Raw genomic sequence first — 14,442 nt, 5'->3', positions numbered from 1 at the left:
CAGAACAGCATTCCGACATCTTAATAAGGAATCATTCAGGACCCTGTACACCGTGTACGTTAGGCCCATATTGGAGTATGCGGCACCAGTTTGGAACCCACACCTAGCCAAGCACGTAAAGAAACTAGAGAAAGTGCAAAGGTTTGCAACAAGACTAGTCCCAGAGCTAAGAGGTATGTCCTATGAGGAGAGGTTAAGGGAAATCAACCTGACGACACTGGAGGACAGGAGAGATAGGGGGGACGTGATAACGACTTACAAAATACTGAGAGGAATTGACAAGGTGGACAAAGACAGGATGTTCCAGAGACTGTACACAGTAACAAGGGGACACAGTTGGAAGTTGAAGACACAGATGAATCAAAGGGATGTTAGGAAGTATTTCTTCAGCCACAGAGTAGTCAGTAAGTGGAATAGTTTGGGAAGCGATGTAGTGGAGGCAGGATCCATACATAGCTTTAAGCAGAGGTACGATAAAGCTCATGGTTCAGAGAGAGTGACCTAGTAGCGACCAGTGAAGAGGCGGGGCCAGGAGCTTGGACTCGACCCCTGCAACCTCAACTAGGTGAGTCAACTAGGTGAGTACACACATACACACACACACACACACACACACACACACACACACACACACACACACACACACACACACACACACACACACACACACACACACACACGAGTAACGTAACAGTGAGTCCACCGTACACTGAGAGCTACATACATGGACAAGTTGACAAACTTGTCATAATTACTAAACAGTTCAGTTTGTCCGATGATTGCTGTGTGTTTATTGAGTTTATTGCGAATTTTTCCTACCCCATTAACAAAGCTTGGACGTGTAAAGCAATAAAGTAAATAAATGTGTGAATGACGTAGTGCATATAACACACACACACATTGGAGTGTATGTGTTATATATATATATATATATATATATATATATATATATATATATATATATATATATATATATATATATATATATATATATATACTCTCCTTGGAGTTTGTCTTGGTTCTGACGTCAACTTGATTCTATGTGAAGGAAATCACTGCCGTCAGGACTATGGTTGGCCAGACAGGACTCACTGCTGCACATGCCTTGTATATATACATGAACCTCCCCAACCTCGCCTACTTGACGCAATATTCCACCAGCAATGTCAAACGTAAGGAATACCACACCCTTCTAAAGGCCAAGCTAGAATATATTCTAACCCTTTCTTACGGTAGACAAGAGAATCAAGTCTGGCTCTCACTTTAGCTAGGTGAACTGGGAATGCTTTCAGACACCCAAATTCCCTAGCTAGCTTTTTTTATTGTGGTTTAAAAAGACACGTGAGCAAACGTTTCGGTCCTGGTCCTAGGACCGAAACGTTTTCTAGTGTGTGTTGGTGTTTTCTCACGTGTGTTGGCAATCTAGCTTTGTAGGTATCAGTAGCCAAAATTTATTCCATCTTTTCTGTTCTCCTCTTGACACATAAAAAAAAAAAAAGAAAATGACCCAAAAATTAAATAAACCATACAAAGAAAATTGATAACTTACGTTCAAGTTAATTATCAAACAGGAGAGAGAAAGATGCATAGAAGAGAGAGAGAGAGAGAGAGAGAGAGAGAGAGAGAGCGAGAGTCAGCCAGCCAATTTAAAAAAAAAATGGGTCCCTTTAGTCTGTGATACATATTAAGGTGTCTTGATACCGGGGAATGGCTCCTGATCCCAGGAATTGGAGCTACCTTTCCTCTCTGGGATCGAATCTGCCCCCCCCCCCTCTCCTATTCCGTTCCTTCTGGTGCTGTTTGACCCTTACGGTTTTGCGGCTCCCCCAGAAATGTGAAATAATTAACAGTAGACTTATTTTATTGAACAAAAGTAATGTCATAAACATCCTTACGAAATTGTTAGATCAATTATTTCTGTTCATAATTTCACTATAAAAGGCGGCCGTGTTGGGCCTTTCGTGCAGTTCAACATGTACGAACATCATGCCTTTGAAATCATATGTATCACAGATCAAAGGGACCATTTTTTAATCTCTGTCTGTCTGTCTGTCTGTCTCTGTCTCTCTCTGTCTCTCTCTCTGTCTCTCTGTCTCTCTCTGTCTATCTGTCTCTCTCTGTCTCTCTCTCTGTCTCTCTCTCTCTGTCTCTCTCTGTCTCTCTGTCTATCTGTCTCTGTCTCTCTCTCTGTCTCTCTCTCTCTGTCTCTCTCTGTCTCTCTGTCTATCTGTCTCTGTCTCTCTGTCTGTCTCTCTCTCTCTCTCTCTCTCTCTCTCTCTCTCTCTCTCTCTCTCTCTCTCTCTCTTGTAATTGTAACGATGCAAGCCAGCAAATACAACAGGTATGTAGACTTTTTATGCTTCCACTGTTCACTTCCTGGCTGAGCCACAAGGGGGCACCAGTTTACTATGTATGAAGATACGTTGTTGACGTTGTAGCAATCGTTATCTCCATCTCCTCACATCCCTCACCTCTTATTATACAATAACCTGAAGCTCATAGATTTCATAACATTTCGGGCAAACATAAAACAATACTATATTTGAGAATTAGTTTTTCCCCTCTTACGGTTTGATACGAGGTATTAATGATAACTTAAAAATTTATATAAGTTGCCAATTAATTTGCAGAATAATACAGTACTTAAAATTACTATTCAAAATAGAATGTTGTGGTTATGATCATGTGAGGAATTATTTCTGCAGACTTTGAGATAATGTGTGACAGGGAAATGCTTTGTGAAATGATCAGGGCAGCAGCTGTAAGGTAGGTGAGGTTTGTCAGTACTGTCACCACCATCACCTCAGTGTTAGAACTGTCACCACCATCACCTCAGTGTTAGAACTGTCACCACCATCACCTCAGTGTTAGAACTGTCACCATCATCACCTCAGTGTTAGAACTGTCACCACCATCACCTCAGTGTTAGAACTGTCACCATCATCACCTCAGTGTTAGAACTGTCACCACCATCACCTCAGTGTTAGAACTGTCACCACCATCACCTCAGTGTTAGAACTGTCACCACCATCACCTCAGTTTTAGAACTGTCACCACCATCACCTCAGTGTTAGAACTGTCACCACCATCACCTCAGTGTTAGAACTGTCACCACCATCACCTCAGTGTTAGAACTGTCACCACCATCACCTCAGTGTTAGAACTGTCACCACCATCACCTCAGTGTCAGTACTGTCACCACCATCACCTCAGTGTTAGAACTGTCACCACCATCACATCAGTGTTAGAACTGTCACCACCATCACCTCAGTGTTAGAACTGTCACCACCATCACCTCAGTGTTAGAACTGTCACCACCATCACCTCAGTGTTAGAACTGTCACCACCATCACCTCAGTGTCAGTACTGTCACCACCATCACCTCAGTGTTAGAACTGTCACCACCATCACATCAGTGTTAGAACTGTCACCACCATCACCTCAGTGTTAGAACTGTCACCACCATCACCTCAGTGTTAGAACTGTCACCACCATCACCTCAGTGTTAGAACTGTCACCATCATCACCTCAGTGTTAGAACTGTCACCACCATCACCTCAGTGTTAGGAAACAGGACAATTGTTTCCAGACGCGGTTCATTAGTCACACGATGACTCACAGCTGGCGCTTTTGGTCACCTGATCGAGGCCTTGCACTGGCTTACCCATCCCCCCTTTTAAAAATTATGGTTATGATTATTTTTGGAGTTAAAAGAAAAAACTGAAAAGAAGAACAGGGAGTGGGTAAAACAAGCAGCCTTAAGAAAGCTGTGAAGAGAAGAACAGGGAGTGGGTAAAACAAGCAGGCTTAAGAAGAACAGGGAGTGGGTAAAACAAGCAGCCTTAAGAAAGCTGTAAAGAGAAGAACAGGGAGTGGGTAAAACAAGCAGGCTTAAGAAGAACAGGGAGTGGGTAAAACAAGCAGCCTTAAGAAAGCTGTAAAGAGAAGAACAGGGAATGGGTAAAACAAGCAGCCTTAAGAAAGCTGTAAAGAGAAGAACAGGGAGTGGGTAAAATAAGCAGGCTTAAGAAGAACAGGGATTGGGTAAAACAAGCAGGCTTAAGAAGAACAGGGAGTGGGTAAAACAAGCAGGCTTAAGAAGAACAGGGAGTGGGTAAAACAAGCAGGCTTAAGAAGAACAGGGAGTGGGTAAAACAAGCAGGCTTAAGAATTTGTCTAACATAGTATACTGTCGTCAAGAATTATGGCATTAATGTGAGGAGGAGTCTCTGAAGTGGATGACAGAGACTGGAACTCTTGGAAGCTTAAGGCAGAGAGTTGGAAACTTGGGGCCTTTTTTACACATTGAGATTTTACTTGAGTTGAACACAGGGAATATGAGATATATTTGTCTTGTGTTATGTTGTGTGAGTTGTGTTGCTGCTGTACAGGAAGAGTTTCAGAATATTATTTATATTAAAATTGATTGTTCTGTGTATAGAGTTGATTATCTCGTGTATATAAATGAGTAGGAAGTTGGCGAAAGGTCTCCTCGGTAAAGATGCCCAAGTGTTGCACATGTGTGTTATTCATCTAGGACATCTGATGTACCGTATCTGTCAGTGTGTTGCTTGTAAGGAGGAGTCCAACACCTGGCTGAACAAGGTAGCAATATTGCTGTGTCTCGTTGATATTCAGGCATCTGCTTACCGCTCCCACACCATCACTGTTGCAACCCCTGAATGGGTTACAATGATTATTATGTATATATAATGTATATTACCTTTTCATTTAATTTTATATTGCTTATATTTGCGATAATAGCTAAATCGTAAATGTATGACTTTATATTATTATTTGACTGTTATATTGTTATTTAGCTTATGTTGTTAGGATGTATATAAATTGTGCTCAGTTAGTCTTGATTGTTAAACTACTGTAATTATCGCTTGTCGCTCGTTATACTGCCTGCTTCTGAGCTGCAGTTGTCCACGTAGCTATCACGTGATCGAGGGGGGGGTGTCCTCACCTCTCGTGTAGTAGTCAGTCTGCTCTAGACTCGCTTGGTGGTTGGACAGATTGTATGTCTCATTATTCTTGTTAGTTCTGTAGAACTTTGTTCACAGAACATTGTAAAGACTTTGTGATTTTCGACGTTGTACTGAGGTTGTGTGTCACATTGACACTCTGAACATCTCAGGTCCTTAGCTATAGCTTCTGACCTAATTTTGTACTGGTTCCTGTGTATTGTCACAGTCACAGTTTTACCTATGCTGAACATAGATTCAGTATTATGGGAGTTTTGTAACTTTTGTGGAGGATCTGCTGATGGTCCCTACTTAGTGTCGTTATATTATCTCCTTGTTCCTGATTCTGTGTCGCAGTCGCTTGATATTGCATTGCTATTGGGCTTAGCATTCTTTGTTGTTCAAGCAGACTGTTCGGGTTGCCAGTCGGTCAAGAAGTTAGTTTATTTGAGGACTTTGTCAGTCACTTGTTTAAGTCATATTCGAGTCTTGAGACATAGCTAACTACTTAAGAGCACTTACATGCATACACACACTTGTACATATTTGTAATATCTTATTAAATGTTAATGTACCTGACGGTACTTAAGAATTATGAATGTGATATGTGCTTTCAGCACAATAATATTGAACTCATCACCTACGCTGCTACACCATCACCTACGTTGCTACACCATCACCTACGCTGCTACACCATCACCTACGTTGCTACACCATCACCTACGTTGCTACACCATCACCTACGCTGCTACACCATCACCTACGTTGCTACACCATCACCTACGCTGCCACCCCATCACCTACGTTGCTACACCATCACCTACGCTGCCACACCATCACCTACGCTGCTACACCATCACCTACGCTGCCACACCACCTGCGCTGCTACACCATCACCTACGCTGCCACACCATCACCTACGTTGCTACACCATCACCTACGCTGCCACACCATCACCTACGCTGCCACACCATCACCTACGCTGCCACACCATCACCTACGCTGCTACACCATCACCTACGCTGCCACACCATCACCTACGCTGCTACACCATCACCTACGCTGCCACACCATCACCTACGCTGCTACACCATCACCTACGCTGCCACACCATCACCTACGCTGCCACACCACCTACGCTGCCACCACATCACCTACGTTGCTACACCATCACCTACGCTGCCACACCATCACCTACGCTGCCACACCATCACCTACGCTGCCACACCATCACCTACGCTGCCACACCATCACCTACGCTGCTACACCACCTACGCTGCCACACCATCACCTACGCTGCTACACCATCACCTAAGCTGCCACACCATCACCTACGCTGCCACACCACCTACGCTGCCACACCATCACCTACGTTCCTACACCACCACCTACGCTGCCACACCATCACCTACGCTGCTACACCATCACCTACGCTGCCACACCACCTACGTTGCTACACCATCACCTACGCTGCCACACCACCTACGCTGCCACACCATCACCTACGCTGCCACACCATCACCTACGCTGCTACACCATCACCTCCGCTGCCACACCACCTACGTTGCTACACCATCACCTACGCTGCTACACCATCACCTACGTTGCTACACCATCACCTACGCTGCTACACCATCACCTACGTTGCTACACCATCACCTACGCTGCCACACCATCACCTACGCTGCTACACCATCACCTACGCTGCCACACCACCTACGCTGCTACACCATCACCTACGCTGCCACACCATCACCTACGCTGCCACCCCATCACCTACGTTGCTACACCATCACCTACGCTGCCACACCATCACCTACGCTGCCACACCATCACCTACGCTGCCACACCATCACCTACGCTGCTACACCACCTACGCTGCCACACCATCACCTACGCTGCTACACCATCACCTAAGCTGCCACACCATCACCTACGCTGCCACACCATCACCTACGCTGCCACACCATCACCTACGTTCCTACACCACCACCTACGCTGCCACACCATCACCTACGCTGCTACACCATCACCTACGCTGCCACACCATCACCTACCTTGCTACACCATCACCTACGCTGCCACACCATCACCTACGCTGCCACACCATCACCTACGCTGCTACACCATCACCTACGCTGCCACCCCATCACCTACGCTGCCACACCATCACCTACGCTGCTACACCATCACCTACGCTGCCACACCATCACCTTCGCTGCCACACCATCACCTACGCTGCCACCCTATCACCTACGCTGCCACCCCATCACCTACGCTGCTACACCATCACCTACGGTGCCACCCCATCACCTACGTTGCCACACCACCTACGCTGCCACCCCATCACCTACGCTGCCACCCCATCACCTACACTGCAACACCATCACCTACGCTGCCACACCACCTACGCTGCCACACCGTCACCTACGCTGCCACACCGTCACCTACGCTGCCACCCCATCACCTAAGCTGCCACCCTATCACCTACGCTGCCACCCCATCACATACGCTGCCACCCCATCACCTACGCTGCCACACCGTCACCTACGCTGCCGCCCCATCACCTACGTTGCTACACCATCACCTACGCTGCCACACCATCACCTACGCTGCCACACCACCTACGCTGCCACACCATCATCTATACTGCCACACCATCACCTATCCTGCCACACCATCACCTAAGCTGCCACACCACCTACGCTGCTACACCACCTACGCTGCTACACCACCTACGCAGCCACACCATCACCTATACTACCACACCATCAACTACGTTGCTACACCATCACCTACACTGCCACCCCATCACCTACGCTGCCACACCATCACCTACGCTGCCACACCATCACCTATACTGCCACACTACCTACGTTGCCACACCACCTACGCTGCTACACCTACGCAGCCACACCATCACCTATACTACCACACCATCACCTACGCTGCCACACCATCACCTACGCTGCCACACCATCACCTACGCTGCCACACCACCTATGCTGCCACACCATCACCTTCACTCTCTCCAACACACTAACACACCCTCACTATACTGCAAATCCAACACCTTCACATCACTACCATATCTTTAACACCATCATCAAACTCTGTCACACTGTCGCATTTTCCAGCACTCACACGATCAGCAACACTTTCACCAACACACCGTGACCACACCACTAGCACCACTTTCACCAACACACCGTGACCACCACACCACCAGCAACACTTTCACCAACACACCGTGACCACCACACCACCAGCAACACTTTCACCAACAGACCGTGACCACCACACCACCAGCAACACTTTCACCAACACACCGTGACCACCACACCACCAGCAACACTTTCACCAACACACCGTGACCACACCACCAGCACCACTTTCACCAACACACCGTGACCACCACACCACCAGCAACACTTTCACCAACACACCATGACTACCACACCACCAGCACCACTTTCACCAACATACCGTGACCACCACACCACCAGCAACACTTTCACCAACACACCGTGACCACCACACCACCAGCAACACTTTCACCAACAGACCGTGACCACCACACCACCAGCAACGCTTTCACCAACACACCGTGACCACCACACCACCAGCAACACTTTCACCAACACACCGTGACCACCACACCACCAGCAACACTTTCACCAACACACCGTGACCACCACACCACCAGCAACACTTTCACCAACACACCATGACTACCACACCACCAGCATCACTTTCACCAACATACCGTGACCACCACACCACCAGCAACACTTTCACCAAGACACCATGACTACCACACCACCAGCACCACTTTCACCAACATACCGTGACCACCACACCACCAGCACCACTTTCACCAACACACCGTGACCACACCACCAGCACCACTTTCACCAACACACCGTGACCACCACACCACCAGCAACACTTTCACCAACACACCGTGACCACCACACCACCAGCAACACTTTCACCAACACACCGTGACCACCACACCACCAGCAACACTTTCACCAACACACCGTGACCACCACACCACCAGCAACACTTTCACCAACACGCCGTGACCACCACACCACCAGCACCACTTTCACCAACACACCGTGACCACCACACCACCAGCAACACTTTCACCAACACACCGTGACCACCACACCACCAGCACCACTTTCACCAACACACCGTGACCACCACACCACCAGCAACACTTTCACCAACACACCGTGACCACCACACCACCAGCACCACTTTCACCAACACACCGTGACCACCACACCACAAGCAACACTTTCACCAACACACCGTGACCACCACACCACCAGCAACACTTTCACCAACACACTAACATTACCAGAAACGCAACACAGTGTTGTACATGATTGATACATGGTTGGTACGTCTAGTCCCGCAACATGCAACTTTCATGCATGAGGTAATGAATTGTGTCAGCCTGAGCTGGTAAACTACAGTAGTGTCAGCCTGAGCTGGTAAACTACAGTAGTGTCAGCCTGAGCTGGTAAACTACAGTAGTGTCAGCCTGAGCTGGTAAACTACAGTAGTGTCAGCCTGAGCTGGTAAACTACAGTAGTGTCAGCCTGGGCTGGTAAACTACAGTAGTGTCAGCCTGAGCTGGTAAACTACAGTAGTGTCAGCCTGAGCTGGTAAACTTCAGTAGTGTCAGCCTGAGCTGGTAAACTTCAGTAGTGTTAGCCTGAGCTGGTAAACTACAGTAGTGTCAGCCTGAGCTGGTAAACTACAGTAGTGTCAGCCTGAGCTGGTAAACTTCAGTAGTGTTAGCCTGAGCTGGTAAACTTCAGTAGTGTCAACCTGAGCTGGTAAACTACAGTAGTGTCAGCCTGAGCTGGTAAACTTCAGTAGTGTCAGCCTGAGCTGGTAAACTACAGTAGTGTTAGCCTGAGCTGGTAAACTACAGTAGTGTCAGCCTGAGCTGGTAAACTTCAGTAGTGTCAACCTGAGCTGGTAAACTACAGTAGTGTCAGCCTGAGCTGGTAAACTACAGTAGTGTCAGCCTGAGCTGGTAAACTACAGTAGTGTCAGCCTGAGCTGGTAAACTACAGTAGTGTCAGCCTGAGCTGGTAAACTACAGTAGTGTCAGCCTGAGCTGGTAAACTACAGTAGTGTCAGCCTGAGCTGGTAAACTGCAGTAGTGTCAGCATGAGCTGGTAAACTTCAGTAGTGTCAGCCTGAGCTGGTAAACTACAGTAGTGTCAGCCTGGGCTGGTAAACTACAGTAGTGTCAGCCTGAGCTGGTAAACTACAGTAGTGTCAGCCTGAGCTGGTAAACTTCAGTAGTGTCAGCCTGAGCTGGTAAACTTCAGTAGTGTTAGCCTGAGCTGGTAAACTACAGTAGTGTCAGCCTGAGCTGGTAAACTACAGTAGTGTCAGCCTGAGCTGGTAAACTTCAGTAGTGTTAGCCTGAGCTGGTAAACTTCAGTAGTGTCAACCTGAGCTGGTAAACTACAGTAGTGTCAGCCTGAGCTGGTAAACTTCAGTAGTGTCAGCCTGAGCTGGTAAACTACAGTAGTGTTAGCCTGAGCTGGTAAACTACAGTAGTGTCAGCCTGAGCTGGTAAACTTCAGTAGTGTCAACCTGAGCTGGTAAACTACAGTAGTGTCAGCCTGACCTGGTAAACTACAGTAGTGTCAGCCTGAGCTGGTAAACTACAGTAGTGTCAGCCTGAGCTGGTAAACTACAGTAGTGTCAGCCTGAGCTGGTAAACTACAGTAGTGTCAGCCTGAGCTGGTAAACTACAGTAGTGTCAGCCTGAGCTGGTAAACTGCAGTAGTGTCAGCATGAGCTGGTAAACTTCAGTAGTGTCAGCCTGAGCTGGTAAACTTCAGTAGTGTCAGCCTGAGCTGGTTAACTTCAGTAGTGTCAGCCTGAGCTGGTAAACTACAGTAGTGTCAGCCTGAGCTGGTAAACTACAGTAGTGTCAGCCTGAGCTGGTAAACTACAGTAGTGTCAGCCTGAGCTGGTAAACTACAGTAGTGTCAGTCTGAGCTGGTAAACTACAGTAGTGTCAGCCTGAGCTGGTAAACTACAGTAGTGTCAGCCTGAGCAGCCTGAGCTGGTAAACTACAGTAGTGTCAGCCTGAGCTGGTAGACTTCAGTAGTGTCAGCCTGAGCTGGTAAACTACAGTAGTGTCAGCCTGAGCTGGTAAACTACAGTGTCAGCCTGAGCAGGTAAACTACAGTAGTGTCAGCCTGAGCTGGTAAACTACAGTAGTGTCAGCCTGAGCTGGTAAACTACAGTGTCAGCCTGAGCTGGTAAACTACAGTAGTGTCAGCCTGAGCTGGTAAACTACAGTGTCAGCCTGAGCTGGTAAACTACAGTGTCAGCCTGAGCTGGTAAACTACAGTGGTGTCAGCCTGAGCTGGTAAACTACAGTAGTGTCAGCCTGAGCTGGTAAACTACAGTAGTGTCAGCCTGAGCTGGTAAACTACAGTAGTGTCAGCCTGACCTGGTAAACTACAGTAGTGTCAACCTGAGCTGGTAAACTACAGTAGTGTCAGCCTGAGCTGGTAGACTTCAGTAGTGTCAGCCTGAGCTGGTAAACTACAGTAGTGTCAGCCTGAGCTGGTAAACTTTAGTAGTGTCATCCTGAGCTGGTAAACTACAGTAGTGTCAGCCTGAGCTGGTAAACTACAGTAGTGTCAGCCTGAGCTGGTAAACTACGGTAGTGTCAGCCTGAGCTGGTAAACTACAGTAGTGTCAGCCTGAGCTGGTAAACTACAGTAGTGTCAACCTGAGCTGGTAAACTTCAGTAGTGTCAGCCTGAGCTGGTAAACTTCAGTAGTGTCAGCCTGAGCTGGTAAACTTCAGTAGTGTCAGCCTGAGCTGGTAAACTTCAGTAGTGTCAGCCTGAGCTGGTAAACTACAGTAGTGTCAGCCTGAGCTGGTAAACTACAGTAGTGTCAGCCTGAGCTGGTAAACTACAGTAGTGTCAGCCTGAGCTGGTAAACTACAGTAGTGTCAGCCTGAGCTGGTAAACTACAGTGTCAGCCTGAACTGGTAAACTACAGTAGTGTCAGCCTGAGCTGGTAGACTTCAGTAGTGTCAGCCTGAGCTGATAAACTTCAGTAGTGTCAGTTACCAGATACCACCCTCTCTACCACAACTGCCACCAACTCCACCATAACTCCTACCATCCCTACCATTGCTACTACCATCCCTACCATTACTACTACCATCCCTACCATTACTACTACTACCATCCCTACTATTGCTACTACCATCCCTACCATTACTAATGTCATCCCTACCATAACTACGACCATCCTCACCATTATTACTACCGTCCCTACCATTACTACCAACCCTACCATTACTACCAACCCTATCATTAATACCATCCCTACCATTAATACCATCCCTACCATTACTACCAACCCTACCATTACTACCAACCCTACCATTACTACCATCCCCACCATTATTATTACCAACCCTATCATTACTACCACCCCTACCATTACTACTACCAACTTTACCATTACTACCATCCCTACCATTACTACCAACCCTACCATTACTACCAACCCTATCATTAATACCATCCCTACCATTAATATCATCCCTACCATTACTACCAACCCTACCATTACTACCAACCCTACCATTACTACCATCCCCACCATTATTATTACCAACCCTATCATTACTACCACCCCTACCATTACTACTACCAACCTTACCATTACTACCATCCCTACCATTACTACCAACCCTACCATTACTACCAACCCTATCATTAATACCATCCCTACCATTAATACCATCCCTACCATTACTACCAACCCTACCATTACCACCAACCCTATCATTAATACCATCCCTACCATTAATACCATCCCTACCACTAATACCATCCCTACCATTACTACCAACCCTACCATTACTACCAACCCTACCATTACTACCATCCCCACCATTATTATTACCAACCCTATCATTACTACCACCCCTACCATTACTACTACCAACCTTACCATTACTACCGTCCCCACCATTATTACTACCATTACTAGCATCCCTACCATTACTACCATCCCTATCATTACTGCCATCCCTACCATTACTACCATCCCTACCATTACTACCAACCCTACCATCACTACCAACCCTACCATTACTACCAACCCTACCATCGCTACTACCAACCCTACCATTACTACTACCAACCCTATCATTACTACTACCATCCCTACCATTACTACTACCAACCCTACCATTACTACTACCAACCCTACCATTACTACTACCATCCCTACCATTACTACTACCAACCCTACCATTACTACTACCAACCCTACCATTACTACTACCAACCCTACCATTACTACTACCAACCCTACCATTACTACTACCAACCCTACCATTACTACTACCAACCCTACCATTACTACTACCAACCCTACCATTACTACTACCAACCCTACCATTACTACTACCAACCCTACCATTACTACTACCAACCCTACCATTACTACTACCATCCCTACCATTACTACTACCAACCCTACCATTACTACTACCAACCCTACCATTACTACTACCAACCCTACCATTACTACTACCAACCCTACCATTACTACTACCAACCCTACCATTACTACTACCAACCCTACCATTACTACTACCATCCCTACCATTACTACTACCAACCCTACCATTACTACTACCAACCCTACCATTACTACTACCAACCCTACCATTACTACTACCAACCCTACCATTACTACTACCAACCCTACCATTACTACTACCAACCCTACCATTACTACTACCATCCCTACCATTACTACTACCAACCCTACCATTACTACTACCAACCCTACCATTACTACTACCAACCCTACCATTACTACTACCAACCCTACCATTACTACTACCATCCCTACCATTACTACTACCATCCCTACCATTACTACTACCAACCCTACCATTACTACTACCATCCCTACCATTACTACTACCAACCCTACCATTACTACTACCATCCCTACCATTACTACTACCATCCCTACCATTACTACTACCAACCCTACCATTACTACTACCATCCCTACCATTACTACTACCATCCCTACCATTACTACTACCAACCCTACCATTACTACTACCAACCCTACCATTACTACTACCAACCCTACCATTACTACTACCAACCCTACCATTACTACTACCAACCCTACCATTACTACTACCAACCCTACCATTACTACTACCAACCCTACCATTACTACTACCAACCCTACCATTACTACTACCAACCCTACCATTACCACTACCATCCCTACCATTACTACTACCATCCCTACCATTACTACTACCATCCCTACCATTACTACTACCAACCCTACCATTACTACTACCAACCCTACCATTACTACTACCAACCCTACCATTACTACTACCAACCCTACCATTACT

Source organism: Cherax quadricarinatus, chromosome 87, assembly GCF_038502225.1.
Source record: "Cherax quadricarinatus isolate ZL_2023a chromosome 87, ASM3850222v1, whole genome shotgun sequence".
Classification (NCBI taxonomy): domain Eukaryota; kingdom Metazoa; phylum Arthropoda; class Malacostraca; order Decapoda; family Parastacidae; genus Cherax; species Cherax quadricarinatus.
Note: the sequence above shows the minus strand (reverse complement) of the source record.